This window comes from Triturus cristatus, chromosome 4_1 (assembly GCF_964204655.1).
Source record: "Triturus cristatus chromosome 4_1, aTriCri1.1, whole genome shotgun sequence".
Taxonomy (NCBI): Eukaryota; Metazoa; Chordata; class Amphibia; order Caudata; family Salamandridae; genus Triturus; species Triturus cristatus.
In genome coordinates, this window is record NC_140585.1 from 1181210236 (window position 1) to 1181228566 (window position 18331).

At 42.4% G+C, this 18331-nt stretch overlaps 1 long non-coding RNA gene across 1 annotated transcript in view; it reads right to left on the reverse strand.

Annotated features, from left to right (window-relative positions):
* Positions 1-12182: 12182 nt before the first annotated feature.
* LOC146856312 (uncharacterized) overlaps positions 12183-18331 on the reverse strand; it is a 108435-nt gene continuing 102286 nt past the window's right edge. Inside the window, exon 3 of the long non-coding RNA XR_014980925.1 lies at positions 12183-12756. This is a non-coding gene — a long non-coding RNA (uncharacterized LOC146856312). The remainder of the gene's footprint in view (positions 12757-18331) is intronic.

The following is an 18331-nucleotide window of genomic DNA, read 5'->3' on the forward strand; positions in this document are numbered from 1 at the left end:
AAAACAGTTCACAATCTCCCCCGGATCCGTAACACTCACACCATCAGCACGCACAATCACCGGGACCACACGACTCGCTCGCTCTCTCCTCTCCAGCCATGCAATCAACTTTCCAGCCTTGTCACCAACGTCATACAAGCGCCCCTGTAGTTCCCGACTAGTGAGCTTGGCCGCATCCGTAACCAACGCCCTATAATCCGACTGTTTAAGGCAAAGGGCATGGAGTTTATCCCTTGTGACCCCCCGCCCGAGATCCTCTTCCAAGTCAGTTATGTCAGACTCCAGGCGTACCACCTCCTCGTTTTTACGTCTCTTAGCAAGGGAGATCAAAGATAGGGCCTGCCCACGGATGACCACCTTGAAAGCCTCCCACAATGTTACGGCCGATGAGACTGAGCCCTGATTTTCTACAAAATAACGGTCAAGAGACTTCACCAAAAGGGCACGAGTTGTGGGGTCATGCAAATACCAGGGATTAATCGGTGCCACCCTCCCCCCTGCCCCCAAGGCAACATCTAAGTGTAGCAGCACCGGGGAATGATCAGAAATGCCACGAGCCAGATGCCTGACTTCCCCGATCATTTGAGCTTGGGCGGCCGGCATCAGCACATAGTCCAATCTAGATAAGGAGCCGTGGGCGCCAGAGTGAAACGTAAACTGGGCAAGCCCCGGATGCATCGATCTCCAACAGTCCACAAGCCCCATAGTGTCGATAAAGCCACCCAGCCAAGAGTGGGCCCCAGGGAGGTCTCTGGGAGGGTGCCGATCCTCTCTACCCGATACCACAGAATTGAAGTCGCCACCTACCAGCAGGAGGCCCTCCGGGAGCCCAAGCAGCAACCCTCCCAAATCCGCAAAGGTGGTGGTTTGCAACCCAGGGGGGACATAAACTGAAACCAGACACAAAGTCTGTCTTTCCCACCGGCCAACCAACACCACGTAACGCCCCCGGTCGTCGTGCATCACCTCATCAATTTCCAGCGGGAGAGAGGCTCGAACCAAAATTCCCACCCCTCTGGATCCGGTAGTGAAACCAGAGTGGGCCACCAAACGGTAGCCCCTTCTATTCATAGCATGGCATGAGTGTCCCAGCAAATGAGTCTCCTGCAGCAAAACTACATCAGGAGAGAGACGTTTCAGATATTGTAGCACCACCCCTCGCTTCAATCGGTCCCCCAAACCATTGACATTCCATGTTAAAATGCGCAATCCCCTACCCCCCATTCCCACCACAACGGTCACCCCGCCCACGTTGAGAGCAAAAAACAGAACACTGGTTGCCTGGTACAAAACAAACGCCACCCAAAAACAACTCCCCTACCGCCACCCCCCCAACTCCCGTTACACACCCCCCCACCCTGCAGCCCTGCACAAGACCATCCAGCCACCCCAACTCGCAGTGTGCCTGTCGCCCCAACATGAACCTACTCTACGGAAAGAAAGAAAACCCCCCGAGGAGGAAGAGTCTCACCAGATACCCCGCAGCCTCCCAATGATGAAGGAAGGGTGATACAATCCTAAAAGAAAAAAAAAACACATCAAACCCAAGTCGGAGGTGAACGCAAGGTTGTCTAGGAACCACCAGTCATTCGTTCACAATTGATCCGCTGATCCACCACCCTCATCCTCGGCTCGTTCCTCCCCACCGCGCCAACGGTGCAAGGTGTCAAGCCAGTCCTCAACCGCCTCGGGCCGGTCGAAAAAGTAAGTCCGTTCCTCCAGTTCAATACGTAGCTTGGCCGGAAAAAGCATAGAGTACTTCAAGCCCCTGTCTCTCAGCCGCCGCTTGACAGTCATAAATCCCATTCGCTGTTTTTGAACCGATTGTGTAAAAACCTTTGAAATTCACTGAAAAAACCAAAGGTTTCAGGGGCGTTATAGTTAGGAATTGGCATTTAAAAAACCTTAGAAATTCACTGTAAAAACCAAAGGTTTCAGGGGTGTTATAGTTAGCTGGACATTTCCCTCGTACAAAACCCTAGAAATTCCCCTGTTATAGTTAGTTCAGCTAACTATAACTCGCGCCCCCGCATTGCACTGCTGATGACGTCACATATTACATCACTCATGACATGGTCAGGGACATCACTGATGACATCACTGATGACATCTCAAATGACATCACTGATGACATTACTGATGACGTCATCCAGTGACTGTGTGTTTCTGTAAAGTTTAAATATGTTTTATATATTTATAGTGAAAGGCCTGTGGAAGAATGAGTGGGTGTACAAGTGTGTGAATGGATGATTTTCTAGGTGCGTAACTGACTCTATAAGTGAGTCATTAAATGTATCTTACTGCAGACTAGTGACTAAACTGTGTGAATGTCTGTATGTGTCTGTGTGTAGGTGTATAAGTGGCTGCATGGTTTTGTGAATAGCTATATGAGCGTCTATATGGGTTATTGATTGGTTGTCTGAGTATCTGTATGGGTGCCCGAGTGTTTGTGTGGGTAGGGTGTGTGTGACTCTATGCCTAGATGTGTGAGTGGGTGATTCTATGGGTGCATGGTTTTAAGAGTGCATCTGTGATGAACTGTATAGTTGAGTGAGTGTATGTATGGGTGTGTTAGGGATTGAATGTATATCTCAGTGGTACATGTGTGACTAACCACATATGTGAAAGGCAGTGTATATGGGTGTAAGAGTATATAAGTGGGTATATGTGAGAGTGTGTGATTGTGAGAGTGGCTGTATGGATGAGTGTGTGCTTGTATCAATGATTGTATAAGAGCGTAAGAATGTGGTACTATTTTTATGAGTAAGTGAACTTGAGTATGTATAACTGCATAGTTGAGTAAATGGGAGTGTGATTAATTATTTGCATGACTGACTAGGTGTGAGAGTACCTCTATGGATGATTGGTGGTGTGTGAGTGTCTATGTAGGTGTATAAATGCATATGATAGTCTTGTACAGAGTGACTGTAAGTATGAGTGACTGTACAGGTGAGTGAGTGGAGGTGTATGTAGACCTAAGAGTTAATGAGTGGGTATGTAGTTATTGGTATTGGAGTATCTATGGTTTTGAGAATGGACGTCTGAAATTTTGAGTTGGTGTACCAACGGTTAAATTAGGGTGTGAGAAGATGCAGTAATTTATCACATGGATGATGTCATCCGTGATGTCATCAGTGATGTAATTTGAGATGTCATCAGTGATGTCATCAGTGATGTCACTGACCATGTCATGAGTGATGAAATATGTGACGTCATCAGCAATGCATTGCGGGGGCGCGAGTTATAGTTAGCTGAACAAACTATAACAGGGGAATTTCTAGGGTTTTGTATGAGGGAAATGTCCACCCCTGAAACCTATGGTTTTTTTAGTGAATTTCTAAGGTTTTTTTAAATGCCAATTCCTAACTATAACGCCCCTAAAACCTTCGGTTTTTTCAGTGAATTTCAAAGGTTTTTTAAATGCCAATTCCTAACTATAACGTGCATGAAACCTATGGTTTTTTCAGTGAATTTCAAAGGTTTTTTAAATGCTAATTCCTATCTATAACTTATCTCTGAAGATATCATGTTTAATGATTTTGATTGGATTTGTATATTTTTCAAATTCAGTGTCAATTTCATTAATTACGTTTTTTGTAAAATACTTTTTTATCACCATTTTTTAAACTTATTTTTTCAATTAATACTTTTAAAAATTAAAAAATATTATTTGAACTTAATGGGTTTTTCAAACATATTTTTATATTTGTCAAAATATTTTTTTAACGATATGTTCAAAACTTTATTTTATATATTTTTTTCAATGTTTTTGGATCCGCGCACCCTATGCGCACCGTTCTCGATTCCTACGCGTTAGCATCCGCGCATGGTATGCGTCGGGTACGTGGTTAGTGCGCGATTCCAATGCGATCGGTACGCGACTCCCAGCCTATACGAGACACGTTCGATGTACGTAACGCAACGTTTACGCGCTTCCGCGATGCGTCATCTGCGTCTGACGCGGTAGGTGAGCGGATCCCGCGAAGTATTTAACATTTAAAAAAACATATATATGTATTTCATGTGAATATTAATTGAAGACAAACTCTAAACTAGTCTTAAAAGTAATATATTTTTACATCTAATCCTATAATTTTTTTTAATTCAATTTCGCGGATGCGCGCTGGGTGCATGTTGCATAAGCGCAGGGTGCGCGGATCCCATGTGACCTGCAAAAAAAGAGATTTGATTGGTTCATTACACTTCCTCTTCTAACTATTGAAAGACCCCACCCATTTCAATCATTCTTCTTTGACCTTCTTTAGAGAACCATCTCTTTGGAGAGAAGAAGATTTTTTAGACTAAGTTTACACTTAGCTCTAACATTTTTCAACCAAAAATGGCTTCAGGGCAGTAGGCATCACCTGCATCTCCTCATATTTCTGAGGATGAATTTTTGGAGAAGGCACCACCCAAAGAACGTTTTTCTTCAGTGGTGTGGAAATTTTTTACTTTTCCCGAGGGGCAGAATAAGACCAATGCCACCTTGGTCACGTGCAAGATTTGCAAAAGAGTCCTGTCGCAAGGGGATCCTAACAAGAAATACTCGTGCGGCACGGCAAGTATGATGAAGCACATGAGGACCCTTCATCCGAACAATCTTGCACGAGAAGAGTGCCGACGGATGAGAAACACTCCTGCTCCTGCGCCTTCCACCTCATCGCAGCCGAGCACATCAAGAGTGCATCCATCAGCCCAATCCTTGGACATCCGTCCTCAATTTCAATTTTTAAAAGTGCTCTGCACTAAGTGCAATGCGACTTTGTGCTATGGTGAGCAGTCGATCGATCTAATCTGCCGCCGGCAAGAAAGTCACATTTACTAGTTTTTAAAAAAAAATTTATTGTTACCTGAAGTTCATTGTTTGGTTTCTCCTGTTTTTTTGTTTTTTTTTTTTGCAGAAGAACCCAAAAAAATTAAAAATTGTTCAGAAAACCCCAAAAAGATTATAAAAGAAGAAAGAAGAAAAAAAAAAAGTTCTTGTAAGAACTAACTTTCCTGGTTTAAAAAAAGAGCTAAATTTCTTTGTTAGTGTGTGAAAGTTTAGATGAATGTATGTGTAGTACGTAATTGACTGAATGAATGTATTAGTAGCTTATGGTGAATGTATAAGTGCAGAACTATGAGGAAAATCTGCAGCATCACACAGTAACCTCTTTAACTGCAGTGTGCTGTAGTACTTCCGAAGCACAGGGATGCAACATATGTACATAAATATGTTGCAAATCTATGCTTCTGTCTGCACGGCTGCTTAAACTGCAGCCATGTGGTGACACAGGCACCCTTGCACCATAGTGCAAGGATATCTGTGTCATGTGCTGTTTGTTTTTCTACAGGAAGACACACCTTCCTGCATAAAAACAATGAGAAAATGCATTTTTCTCCTTCAATGTATGCTGAACATTTCAGCATGCATTGAAGATATAAAAATGTGGAGAAATTAAAACAATTCTCCTTGTTGTGCTTTCCTACACCAATTTTAGAATGGTGCACCATTTACACACATATCGAGATTTATGATTTCTGATAAATCTAGACATGTGTCTTGTTCTATGAGTATTAAGTGCAATCATGCACAACAACACTTTCAACACAAAGTGGTCTACATGATGAGGTTGTATTTACATGGAATAAAAAAAGTCCACAGAGTGCCCTTTCCTCTCTTTGTAAATATGAAAGAGTATCTTACACAATAACTATGTTACAAAAAGTGACATATTTCCGTTTTTAAAATTCCTTGCGAATGATAAAAGGTAAATGTAAATGTATTTGTACTTATATAGCGTAAGCACAGAGTTTTGTCTGCAAAGATGTTCAAAGAAGAATGATTGAAATAATTGCGGTCCTTCAATAGCTAAAATGGGAAATATTATGAACCCCTCAAATCTCTTTTTTTGCAGGTCACATGATATCTGATTATAGTCAGATTTCAAAACAACATAGGTATAAACAGAGTGTTTTTAGAAACATGTTTCAACTTTGTAGCTTCTTGCAGACAATATTCTGCATATTGAGACTTAGTTAAACTTACCTTCACAGTAATAGGAATAAAAAATGGTACACATTTTTTTCACATTTTCATTCCAATCTAAATTCATAAATATTGCTTATTTTAAAATTTTGGATCTGTGAAAGAAAAGGAAAAAAAATTATAACATGTAATAATACATTTATTACAACACAGCATCATTTCCACAAAGTAATTTTTTTGCCTTTTTTGCTGTTCTCAGAATATATTAAATTTCACTAAAAATAGTGATTTCAATTGTGCTCATCACTGAACAGCGGGCAAAAAAAAACAATCTCAAAGATTGTTAAAAAAAAAACAACAAGCTATTCTCAAACAAAAAAATAAGATACAAATCACAGATATATAAAATGCATACAGCTAACAAAATTGTATACGTTTTACTTACAAAAACTGTAAATGTTGTCGCTTTAAAATATTCACCGAATCTAAGGATGAATTTTTGGAGGATGCACCACGCCCACAACGTTTTCCTTCAGTGGTGTGGAAATGTTCTACTTTTCTTGAGGGGCAAACAAAGACCAATGCCACCTTCGTCACACGCAAGATTTGCAAAAGAGTTCTGTTATGAGGGGATTCTAACAAAGAATACTCGTGCGGCACGGCAAGTATGATGAAACACCTAAGGACCCTTCATCCAAACAATCTTGCACGAGAAGAGTGCAAACGGATGAGAAACCCTCCTGTTCTGTATCTGTAAAAAACAATCACAAATAAATGTATATTAATAACTTTCAAATTTATACTATTCCATTACCGTACAAACACATTTTATATAAAAACTGACTAAGAAACTATAGCCCTTAACCACAAGTGTGACGATCGTTAAAACACTACATGCATAGTGCATACTACTTTGAAGCAGTTCATGCCCTAAAGCCTACCTCACTAAAAGACTACATGCTAACTGACTAAATGATTACAGTACTATAAGGAGACACACTGGGTGAGTGACAGGGTGTTTGCTAGAAGTGTATGAATACTAAATAGGGAATTTAAGGTGTGAAGGACAACTGTGTAGGTGATTAGAGAACTGCATCCATACTGGATAGGCATTTAAAGCAGTCCATGTGCTAAGGCCTAGCTCACTGCATGAGTACTTGGGTACTGTCTGAATGATTAGAGTACAGCAAGGAGAGTGCCTAGGTGAATTTATAAGTGGTAGGCTTTTCGCACAGGGAATAGATTAGTACTTGGTACTGAATGGGTCACTAGAGGAGTGGAAAGGGAGTGACAGGATGTTTGCTGGACTGTATGGATACTGACTAGGGAATTGAAAGTGTGAAAGACAAGTGTCTAGATGGTTAGAAGACTGCATACATAGTGGATAGGGGTTTGAAGCAGTCCATGTGCTAAGGCCTGGCTCAGTGCATGAATACTTAGGCACTGACTGAATGATTAGAGTACTGCAAAGATAGTATCTTGGTGAATTTATATGTGTTTGGGTGTTGGCACTGTGAATGGATTAGTACATGGCGCTGAATGGGTCACTAGAGGACTGCAAAGGGAGTTACAGGGTGTTTCCTGGAAGTGTATGGATACTGACTAGCGAATTGAAAATGTGAAAGACAAGTGTATAGTATGTTAGAAGACTGCATGCATACTGCATAGACATTTGAAGCAATCTATGTGGTAATGTATGGTTCACAACATGAGTACTTGGAAACTGACTAAATCATCAGACGACCGCTTGGTTAGTGCCTGAGTAAAACTTTTAAATTTTCAGTTCTGGCACAGTGAAGAGAATAGTACATGGTACTGCACTTTAGTATCAAACCCCGATTCATTTTATCAATGCATAAGCAAAGAATAGCTTCTAAAGCTACTAAAACTTGACAACATGACCGATTTTAAAACAGTTATCTGTCATCAAATACACTGTTACCAAATGCTTCTCTCACAATCCTTACCCAAATGTACACAGACTCACAGTGTGATTATAGATCAGCAACACTATCCCTAGCAGTTTATCAAATCTCATTCACTAGTCTAGAAGAGTTAATGGTACTGCACACAATCTACATATTTAAGTACAGCACATTAGTGTCAAAGCATGAATCATGTTATCAATGCATAACCAACGACTGGCTTCTAATGCTACTAAAACTTGACAACATGACAGGTTTTAAAAGAGTTATCTGTCAGCAAATACATGATGTTACCAAATGCTTCTCTCACAGTGGTTCCCAAATGCACACAGACTCACAGTGTGATTCTAGACAACAACCACTATACCTAGGAGTTTACCAAAAATCATTCACTACTGTGGAAGTGGTAAGGGAACTGCACACAGTCTACATATTTCAGGACTGCACTTTTGTGTCAAAGCCTAACTCATTTAATCAACGCATAAGCAAAGACTGGCTTCTAATGCTACTAAAACTTGACAACATGACAGGTTTTTAAAAAGTTATCTGTCAGAAAATACACAATGTTACCAAATGCTTCTCTCACAGTGGTTCCCAAATGCACACATACTCACTGTGTGATTCTAGACAGACAACACTATCCCTTGCACTATACCAAAACACATTTCTTCATCTAGAAGAAGTACTACATTTTAGTATAGAAACATAACATAACTCATTTCACAAATTCATAAACAATGACTGGTTTCTAATTCTACCAAAATATAAAAACAGCACAGTTATCTGTCTGCAAACACATGAAAAACACAAATGCTCATCACAGAATGGTTTCTACATGCACACACACTGTCAATAAGATTGTAGAGAAAAAAAGTACTCCCTACACTTTAGCAGGAGAAATACATTAGTCTGATTAAAATCAAAATAGTCTACATACATCCCCTCACAATTAAATAACTCACCTTTCAAGTTGTTTTGTAGATTAAGAAGTATATCAGTCACACACCAGATTTTCTTTTACAGAATCTCTGCACTGTGCACCTCTCAGCAAAAACAAAGAATGGAAAAGTTTCCCTTTCATTTTCCACACATATACATGTAAACATCAAATCACAATCCTTCACACATAAACTCAAAAGCAAACACACATTTCTATTCGTTAAACATTTCAACCCTTTCCAACTGAAATACATTTCAACCCTTCCCCCAATCTGCCTTCTGCCTCTTACCATAGAAACAGGTCATGAAACACTGCACTGAGCACACAGGTCACAGGTTCAGCACAAAATGTTGCTAAACAAGACAGGAAGTGTGCTTGACTTTTCAACATATCAGCTTATCATATATAATGTTCCTTACAATCTGTTTTTGTTAACCAATAAGAATCATACCTTTAAAAAACAGAAATATACACCCTACCTTTCAGTGTAGAAAGTAGTCATACAACCAATGATTTCTTGTCTTTTTTTGACAAAAAAATTCCGAGGATCCGCGCACCCAACGCGAGAGAATCCGTGCAACCAACGCGATAGTATGCGCGCACCGTGCGCACATTTCGCCGTTTAAAAAAAAGGGGGCCCTTCTAGGACCCCCTAAGCACCTCTAGAGAGTCAGAGTATTTCCACTCTGCCCCCTTTATATGTTTTACACACTTATTCCCCTTGCTTCTTCAGCCTCGCTTCTACCGAGGCAGAAAATGGCCGCCAACAGTTCCAGGTTTCGAATGTAGACAGACACTCGACAGCCAATTAGCATTCAGCGCGCGATCGGGAGGGTGCGCGCTCGGTTCGGGGAGGGTGCGCTTACGGTGCGGGTAGGGTCCGCGGATCCTCCCCGGCCATAGGTACTTTTAACTCTAATTTTCTCAGGAACTACTGAACGGATTCACATCATTTATGCAAAAGGTACGAGTCTGAACTGAGGACTACCTCTTTGCCAAATTTGGTGTCATTCCGTTCAGCGGTTCGGGCTGTAGCTGCGACAACAGATCCTATGGGAAATTGCATGGGGAAAACGCGTTTTGGGACCCCCCTTTTTTCTCGGCCCCCGCTTGACGAATCACCACGAAACTTTCAGGGTCGGAGCGGAGCGGAGCTGGCCAAAAGTTTGAAAAATTGCGCGAGGATTCGTCAACCGGCGCCAGACTTATTGGGAATAGAATGTTGCGGATTTCCTATGGAAAATAGGTCCTAACTATAACTATCTACTGGCGACCGCCAGTAGATAATATATATATTCTAATATATATATATATATATATATATATATATATATATATATATATATATATATATATATATATATATATTCACTTAAAAAACCATAGGTTTCACACATGTTCTAGTTAGCTGGACATTTCACTCGTAAAAAACCAATGAAATTCCCCCGTTATAGTTAGTGCAGGCAACTATAACTCGCGCGACCGCAATCTTCTGCTGATGACATCAGATATTACATCACTGTATTTAGACACTTATTTACCCATTTCTTCTTCCATTAATCTTTAGCTATACATATATTACAAATATTTATTTTTCATAAAGACACATGTCATCAGTGATGTAATATCTGACGTCATCAGCAGAGTATTGCGGTCGCGTGAATTATAGTTGCCTGCACTAATTATAACGGGGGAATTTCATTGTTTTTTTACGAGTGAAATGTCCAGCTAACTATAACATGTTTGAAACCTATGGTTTTTTAAGTGAATTTGCAAGGTTTTTTAAATGCTAATTCGTAACTATAACGTGTGTGAAACCTATGGTTTTTTCAGTGAATTTGTACGGTTTTTTAAATGCTAAGTTATTTATTTATTATTATTTTTTTCCATGTTTTTCACCGTGCGCGCACTGTGAATTTTTTATTTTTTTTTAAATCGCGAGGTGCGGGCACCGTGCGCGCACGGTTCGCTTCGCGCACCGTGCGCACGCAGTGCGCGCACCTCGCGATTTAAAAAAAAAAAAAAGTTTTTTTCTCCCTTGGGGGTTCTTCTGTGACACCCTGACCAAGGCTAGGGGGTCAGGAACTGTCCACTCTGCCCCCTTTTCACGTTCTCCACCTTTTTTTTCACCCCCTCAGACTGCGAGAGACAAAATGGCGGCCGACACTTCCTGGTTTCGACCGATTCGAATGTTTACCGACATCTAACAACCAATCAGAATAGCGCTCGCGCACGGCAGGGTGCGCACACAGTGCGCGCACGGTGCACGCGTATAGATATTGATATGCTTTTAAATGCTATTTTCTCAGGAAATACTGAACAGATTTACACCAGACCTGCAAAAGGCACTTCCTTGACCTTATGGCTACCTCTCTGCCAAATTTCACGTAATTCTGTTCAGCCGTTCGGGCTGTAGCTGCGACTAAAGGTCCTATGGAAAAATGCATGGGGAAAACGCGAGGATTCGTCAACCGGCGCCAAAGTTATTCAAAATAGAATTTTGAGATTTCCTATGGAAACTAGGTTGTAACTATAACTATCTACTGGCGACCGCCAGTAGATAATATATATATGATATATGATATAAAACACAAATATCACATTAGAGAACATAACACACATATGCACACTGTTAATTGACAATGTGGTAATTTTCGTTATATATTCTCAGTGATACCTGTCGAGCATTGTCTTAGGATGTATTTTTCTAATATGAACCCTATGGCTCCACAGTGCTTTCAATCGGTTACGGCACATTTTTTGTTCTTCCGACCTTAAAAACCGAAATAGATTGATTATTCATGAATTCATTGATGTTACGTTTTTGTTAACACATTAATTTGGATTGTAGTTAACATTTCTGTTCACGTAATAAGCCAATGACCACCTCTTGATTTATGAGGCATTTATGTATTTTTTCTATGTTTATGATTGTGCGTTTGGTAGTTAACCAATAGCGAGGATAGCTATGTTACCTCCCCTTTCTTTCTGTTATGTATAAAAACGTTACCTATTTGCAACGCAATCATGTGAGCAAGGCCACACAGTTGGCCGAAACGCGTCTTCCCGTTTCATTTGCACTGATTATATGATTTAAATAAAGACGATACTGCGGCTGCAGTTTTCTACAAAGAAGAAGGTGTCCGTCTCTCTGTTCATGGTGCCGAGAAGCGCTTTGGAGTGGTACTTGGATATATATATATATATATATATATATATATATATATATATATATATATATATATATATATTCTCAAGGAATCACAATCCGGCGTAGCAGATTCAGTCGAGCCCGCACAATCAATTTCTGCAGGTAAGTTTTTTAATTAGATCGTAGACAAGGACGACGTGTTTCAACCACGTCCGTGGTCTTGGTCACATGACCTCCGCCTCAGTTTACACAATATTTAAAGGTGCAGTCGGCATTACACATAGTCATAGACATAAAAGAAAATAAATATTCACGTCACATTTTGAAAACAAGTTTGTGCCAAACTGTATTGGTGTACATAAAACCAAACTAGCAGACTGAGTTCTCAAGTGCATTGCAAGCATGTTATTCAGTAGTGGTTTGTTCTGAAAATTGTAGACAAAATGTTTCCGCCTGGTGTGTTGTGAGCTACTGTTAGTAATACTATTCAGGTGATTGTCATAGTTTTGTGGGTCTAGTGCCTGCTTTGCGCTAGCATAAGTCAGTGATACTATTTAAGTGATTGTCATTGTTTTGTGTGTCTAGTGTTAACAGTAAGGAGAGAGAAAAGACTCAATGTCAAAAAAGTGAAGGTTTAGTACCCTGTTTATATTTTTTTAAACTATAACGGTGGCTTGGAGTGGAGTGGAATAGGGTTGTCGGCCCGTGACTCCAGTGCTCATATAGCTAACACGAACGTGAAGGTCAGGTGGTTTGCAGACGCTCTCTCCTGAAAAGACACAATAAATCCACAAGGTTAGAATACCTTAGGTGACAATCATTAGAACAATAAAATTAGCATATTGCAAGTAAGAAAAAACATGACTTTTACCACAGTAGTACGCACGTCTCTGTAGTCTGCTATTGTCTCATTAAAAACAAAAGGTGTGAGGTGTGAGGAAAGAGGAAAGGAGCGAGTGTTCAGTCAAAGCAAGATTAAACGTGTATCAATGGAAGTTTACAGGTGGCTGTACAGTTCCTCATCCTGATTCAGGCCGTTAGGAAATCTGGTGCCTGCTAGGAGAATGAAACGTGACTCTCGTTTACGTAATGCAACTATTCGATTACCTCCCCTTGGGTTTGGGTTGACTGTGTCCAGTCCAAAAAATCTGGCTTTGGTCCAGTCACTCCCGTGTTCTTTGGAAAAGTGTCTGGCTGTGCTGTAACTTTGGTCATTGTTAGTAATCGCACGCCAATGTTCTAAGATTCGTTTTTTTACTGCAAATGTCGTGGACCCTATGTACCAAAGGCCACATGGACACACAATGGCATACACTACATACTCAGTATTACAGTTTATTGCATTGGGTATTCTCCATCTGATCTTAGCCCTTTCTAGGATTGTTTCGGTGACATTGCTACTATGTTTGCAGGCTTTGCATTTGCCGCATCTGCGGAAGCCTTTGCTTTTTCTGAGTCAATTATTGTCCTTGGGCCGGAGGTGACTGTGTACCAATATGTCTCTAAGTGATGCACTCCTTCTGAATGTGATCGATGGGGATGTAGTTATTTCATTACGCAGAATGGGATCCTGTCTAAGGATGTCCCATCTGTTCTTTAAAAGCCTTCGTATTTGGTTGGATTGACTGCAGTATCTGGTAATGAACCTAGTTGGATCCTTGGTTTCAACTTCTTTTGTTTTTCTGGTTCTACTCTTCTCTAGAATCTCTTCCCTGCATTGTGTTTCTATTCTTATTTCTGCTTGATGTAGTGCCTTTCTTGAGTAACCTCTTTCTTTAAATCTTCCTTTCATCTCCTGTTTGGTTTGTGTGTATGATGCCTCGGTGCTGCAATTGCGTTTGGCCCTTAGGAATTCATTATAAGGGATTCCCCATCTGAAGCTAGGTGGATGCGAGCTAGAGGAGTGTAGGATAGAATTTCCTGCTGTCATTTTTCTAAAGAGGTTGGTACTAACTTTCCCATTTTCAACAGTCAATTTCAGGTCTAGAAATTCAATAGAGCTTTGGCTGTAGTGTCTTGTGAATCTTAAATTTACATCATTCAAATTTAAGCAATCAAAAAACAGATTAAGGTCACTTTCTGATCCAGTCCAAACAAAGAAAACGTCGTTGATATATCTCAACCACTTCGAAATGTTGCAATACCCATGTTCAGTTAGGTCATTCCAGAGCACCTGCTTCGCCCACCAGCCTACCAAAAGATTGGCGTAGCTTGGGGCGAAGCAGGTGCCCATAGAAGTTGCTTGCAATTGTTTGTAATGTACATTCGCAAACAGAAAAACATTTTCTTTCAGACACATTGCAATCATATCAAGTAACATGTGTGTATGTTGCAGGGATTCAACTTTGTGTTTTCTAAGAAAAAAATATATATACACACACATATAATCTCTACATATATTTATATATATATGTATCAATAGAGATACGTATATATATCATTCACTCTGTAGATTTATGTATATATATTATCTATATACACATATATATGTATATAGATATACATATACATATATCATCTACAGAGAGAAAGATACTCTCTCTTTATATATATATAAAGAAAGAAATATCTCTCTTTCTCCATTTTTTTTTATAGCTGTGGCTTCCCTGGGGGCCGATTGTGGCCCCCCTCGGAAAGCACATGGCTATAAAAAAAATTGCCCCCACAGGGGGTCGGCCACTGAGCAGGAGGACCGACCCCCTGCCAATTTCGCCGCCATTTTTGTTTGCTTTTTTAAAAATATTTTCACATTTTGGGGGAATGATCGCGCCACCCCCAAGGACAACCAACATTCTTTTTTTTTTTTAAATGCCCCGGGGGGGGCGACCATTACCACGAGGGCCGACCCCCCCAAAGACATCCCTGGTGTCTAGTGGGGTTTCCTGGCCGTTAATCGCAGCGCTGCTGCGATCCACGGCCAGGAAACTCTTTCAGGAAGGCCTCGTTTGAAAGGGGAGACTCTCCCCTTTCAAACGAGATCTCCCTGAAAGCTGGGGAGGCCGTTTTCAGCCTTATTTCCCCATCGGAGTTGAGCGCGGCCTTACCTGCGGCTGTCCTCGGCTCCCGGTGGGGAAATCAGGGACGTCAGAGCGCCTCGTGGCGCGCTGATGTCACAGATGGGCGGGAGGGGGTGCGGGGGGAGACGCGAAAAGCCTTCTGTGTCTCCCCCAGGGGAATTTTTTTTAAAACTACGGTGCTTTGCACTGGAGGTTTAAAGGGGGGCCTCCCTGGTGAAGGCCAATGGATGTGCTCCGCGCCAGGGAGGTAGTGCTTGCGTCGGCCATTGGCCGACACAAGCACCAAAAGGGTTAATGAAAGTATGGCTAGCCCGTATCAGGAAATCTAGGACACAGAGATGGGTGGATACACTTGGCTAGAAGGAAAAGGTTAACCCCTGATTGTACATAAACTTACACTGTATTCCTTATGTTTCATAGGAAAATGAATGCTTCCAATGGGAACAGATGCTAACTGTGGAGTAATTTTATATATTCCAGACATGCAATGGGGCACCTCCATGCTTATTGATTTTTATCTGTTAAATACCTTCAGGGGCCCAAACAACATTCACATGTCACTATATCAATCATCAAAGAATCAGATTTCGAACTGGGCACCAGATATAAACCACTGGAACAGGTATGGACATGGCTGGCGGGAACTGCCCGCTCCTCCTACTCTAGAGCTAGCAAATCGTTTTGCACCTTTGATCACTCTGGATGCTTGCGATTGACTTAGTGGGCCTGATTTATCAAACCGAGCGACACCATCTAATATGCAGGAAATTCCGCAAGCAAGTACCGGAACCGCAGGTGTCAGTAAAAGAAACTTTATAGCCTGGAATATTGCAGGAATTACTAATACGTTTTCCGACCATTTGTGGTTTATGTACATAAAACAATTTAGTGTGATTTGCTTGCAGGAAACGTGGCTAATTGTAAACTATTTACCACTGGAGGGTTATAAGTGGTTTTCAGTCCCGGCTATCTCTTCTCATGTAGGAAGACCAAGAGACGGCCTTGTAATTTATATCTCCCTAACAGTCGAATGTAGGTTGATGCCTACACAGATTCCGTATGTACAGTCCCTGGTACTTCGCAGGGGGTTGCCTCATAATTTTTCATAATTGAACATTCTGCATCAAGGATATATGTAACATAACATTGATAGGCTCCTTTGTAAGGCAGCACCTTAACATCACTTTGAGATTTTGCGATTGCTGGGGATTTTAATATACACATCTGTGGCGACCCCAGGGTATCCAGTGTGGCTGATTTGGGTTGCCCACGCGTGCAGGGAATTGACTTTGATCACTCCCCACAGGGGGAGACATTGAATGGCTTCCTCCATGAATTTGATTTACTGTCCCTCATGTGTTTATCTGACCCGTGTAGCAAGTCTGTTATTCCATCTTTCAAAGTTAGGTGTGAGGGATCATTTATAGATTTTATTTTGGTATATTCGCCCCTACTAGATTTATTTTCAGGATTTGCTATACAAGCAAGTGTCCAGAGTGACCATAACCCCCTATGCATTTGTTTTCAAGGGCCTTTAATGCTGCATAGAGGGGGGTGCTGGTCAGTGTGGGGAGCTGAGAACAACAGACGGTGGGAGGCGGTTAAAATGGCCCCAGATACCCCAGATACATTTTATGAGTACATGTCGGTTTCATGTGCCAATGAGTTAGCTAGGTGCTGTTCAGTAACCTCAGCGGCTGGGGATGTTATCAGCGCATTTAATACCATCTCAGATAAGACAAGTAACTTCCTAAGCGCCCCGGCCAGACGATCTGATACTCAGTCCCCTAGATGGTTTGACTCCCTCTGATCCCAGGTGGCTAGGAGGTTGCGGGAAGCACTAATCAAGAGCCCTAGGGACCCCATATTGGTGAGATCCCGCCATAGGGAGTATAAACTGGATCTGGCAAGGCGGAAATTCACCATAAAGGACGAAGCATGGAGGGACCTAATCGATATGAACACACTGAAGGATAGTTCCAGATTCTGGAACATAATCAAACCCTGAGGAAGGGAGAGCGGTAGGTGCCCATATAACAGAGGAGGAGTGGGTTCGCCATTATGAAGCTATGTTCGAGTGCCTGTAGTGACAAAATAGGACACACCTGGACCCTGCAATCCCAAAAGGAGGCAAATGCACTACCGCACTGTCGTGATGTGACCTCCCCCCTCTCTGGAGAATGAGCCACTAGACACGAGGTACTGGATAGGCTGGGTGTTTTTATTCCAGTTCGAAACACAATAATGCGCAACCATCCACTATATGGTCTTCTTGGTCTTCCTCCTTGCTCCCCCGATATCCCTGTCCGACTTCGGGCTCTCCCTCCACGTCTCTCCAGGTTGGTCACGGCCGAAGGGAGGAAGACAACAAAGATATACTTGGGTGAGATGAGGATCGTATAACCAGAGGTGAGAAGGACTAGGGGAGTGTGGGAACACCGGGGCCGTCACCACAGTATATTCATCAAAAAGAAAACACAATGAATACTCGTAGGGGAGTGTGAGGGGAGAAAGGCAAAGTAAGAGCTTCCTCAAAAAAATACCATACACTCACACCCCCGTGATCTCCCCGTCTCCCACTAGTTAGTCCCTTCCCGTGAAAAGGCAATTCCCAGGACTCGGTCCCGTACCTTTCCCAGCCACGCTCCTCCGGGAACGTGGCGGGGCGACTCGCGTTGTCGTTGGCCTCCTGGCTCTCGATTCCTCCCTCCAACTCGCCTCTCCTCCGTCCGGTCACCGTCCTTCGCTCTCCTCGCTTCTGTTGTTTCCACCTCTCCACCGGCTCTCACCCTCTGCTCCTTAGCGTCCACCGTCGCTCCAGCACTCCTCGCTCTCCACTCTTCCACGTCCTCCGCCTCTCCAACTCGCCTCGCTCTCCACTCTTCCACATCCTCCGCCTCTCCAACTCGCCTCGCTCTCCACTCTTCCACGTCCTCCGCCTCTCCAACTCGCCTCGCTCTCCTCTCTTCGACTCCGCTACTCCACCGATTCTCCCGTTCTCGCTCTTCTCCTTCGACTCCTCCTCCGGCTTTCGCGCCGCAGTCCTCTTCCAGGTGAGCTTTACTGCCGAGCTGGTCTATGGCCGCTGACGCCGGACTTGCCATTCCCGCCTTCTTAAAGCTCCAGTCCCTGATAACTGAGTCGGCAGCGTCCTGTGGTCGGGGTGGAAACGAAGATTCGTTAATGTCTCTACCCCGACCCTCCTCGTTAGTGGCCGTGTGACACATCCCCCCCCCCCCTTGGATTACCCCGATCGGGGGAATAAGGATAACGGGAGAGATAGTCAGCATTCGCCTGCAAGGACCCCTTCCGATGACGGACTTCAAT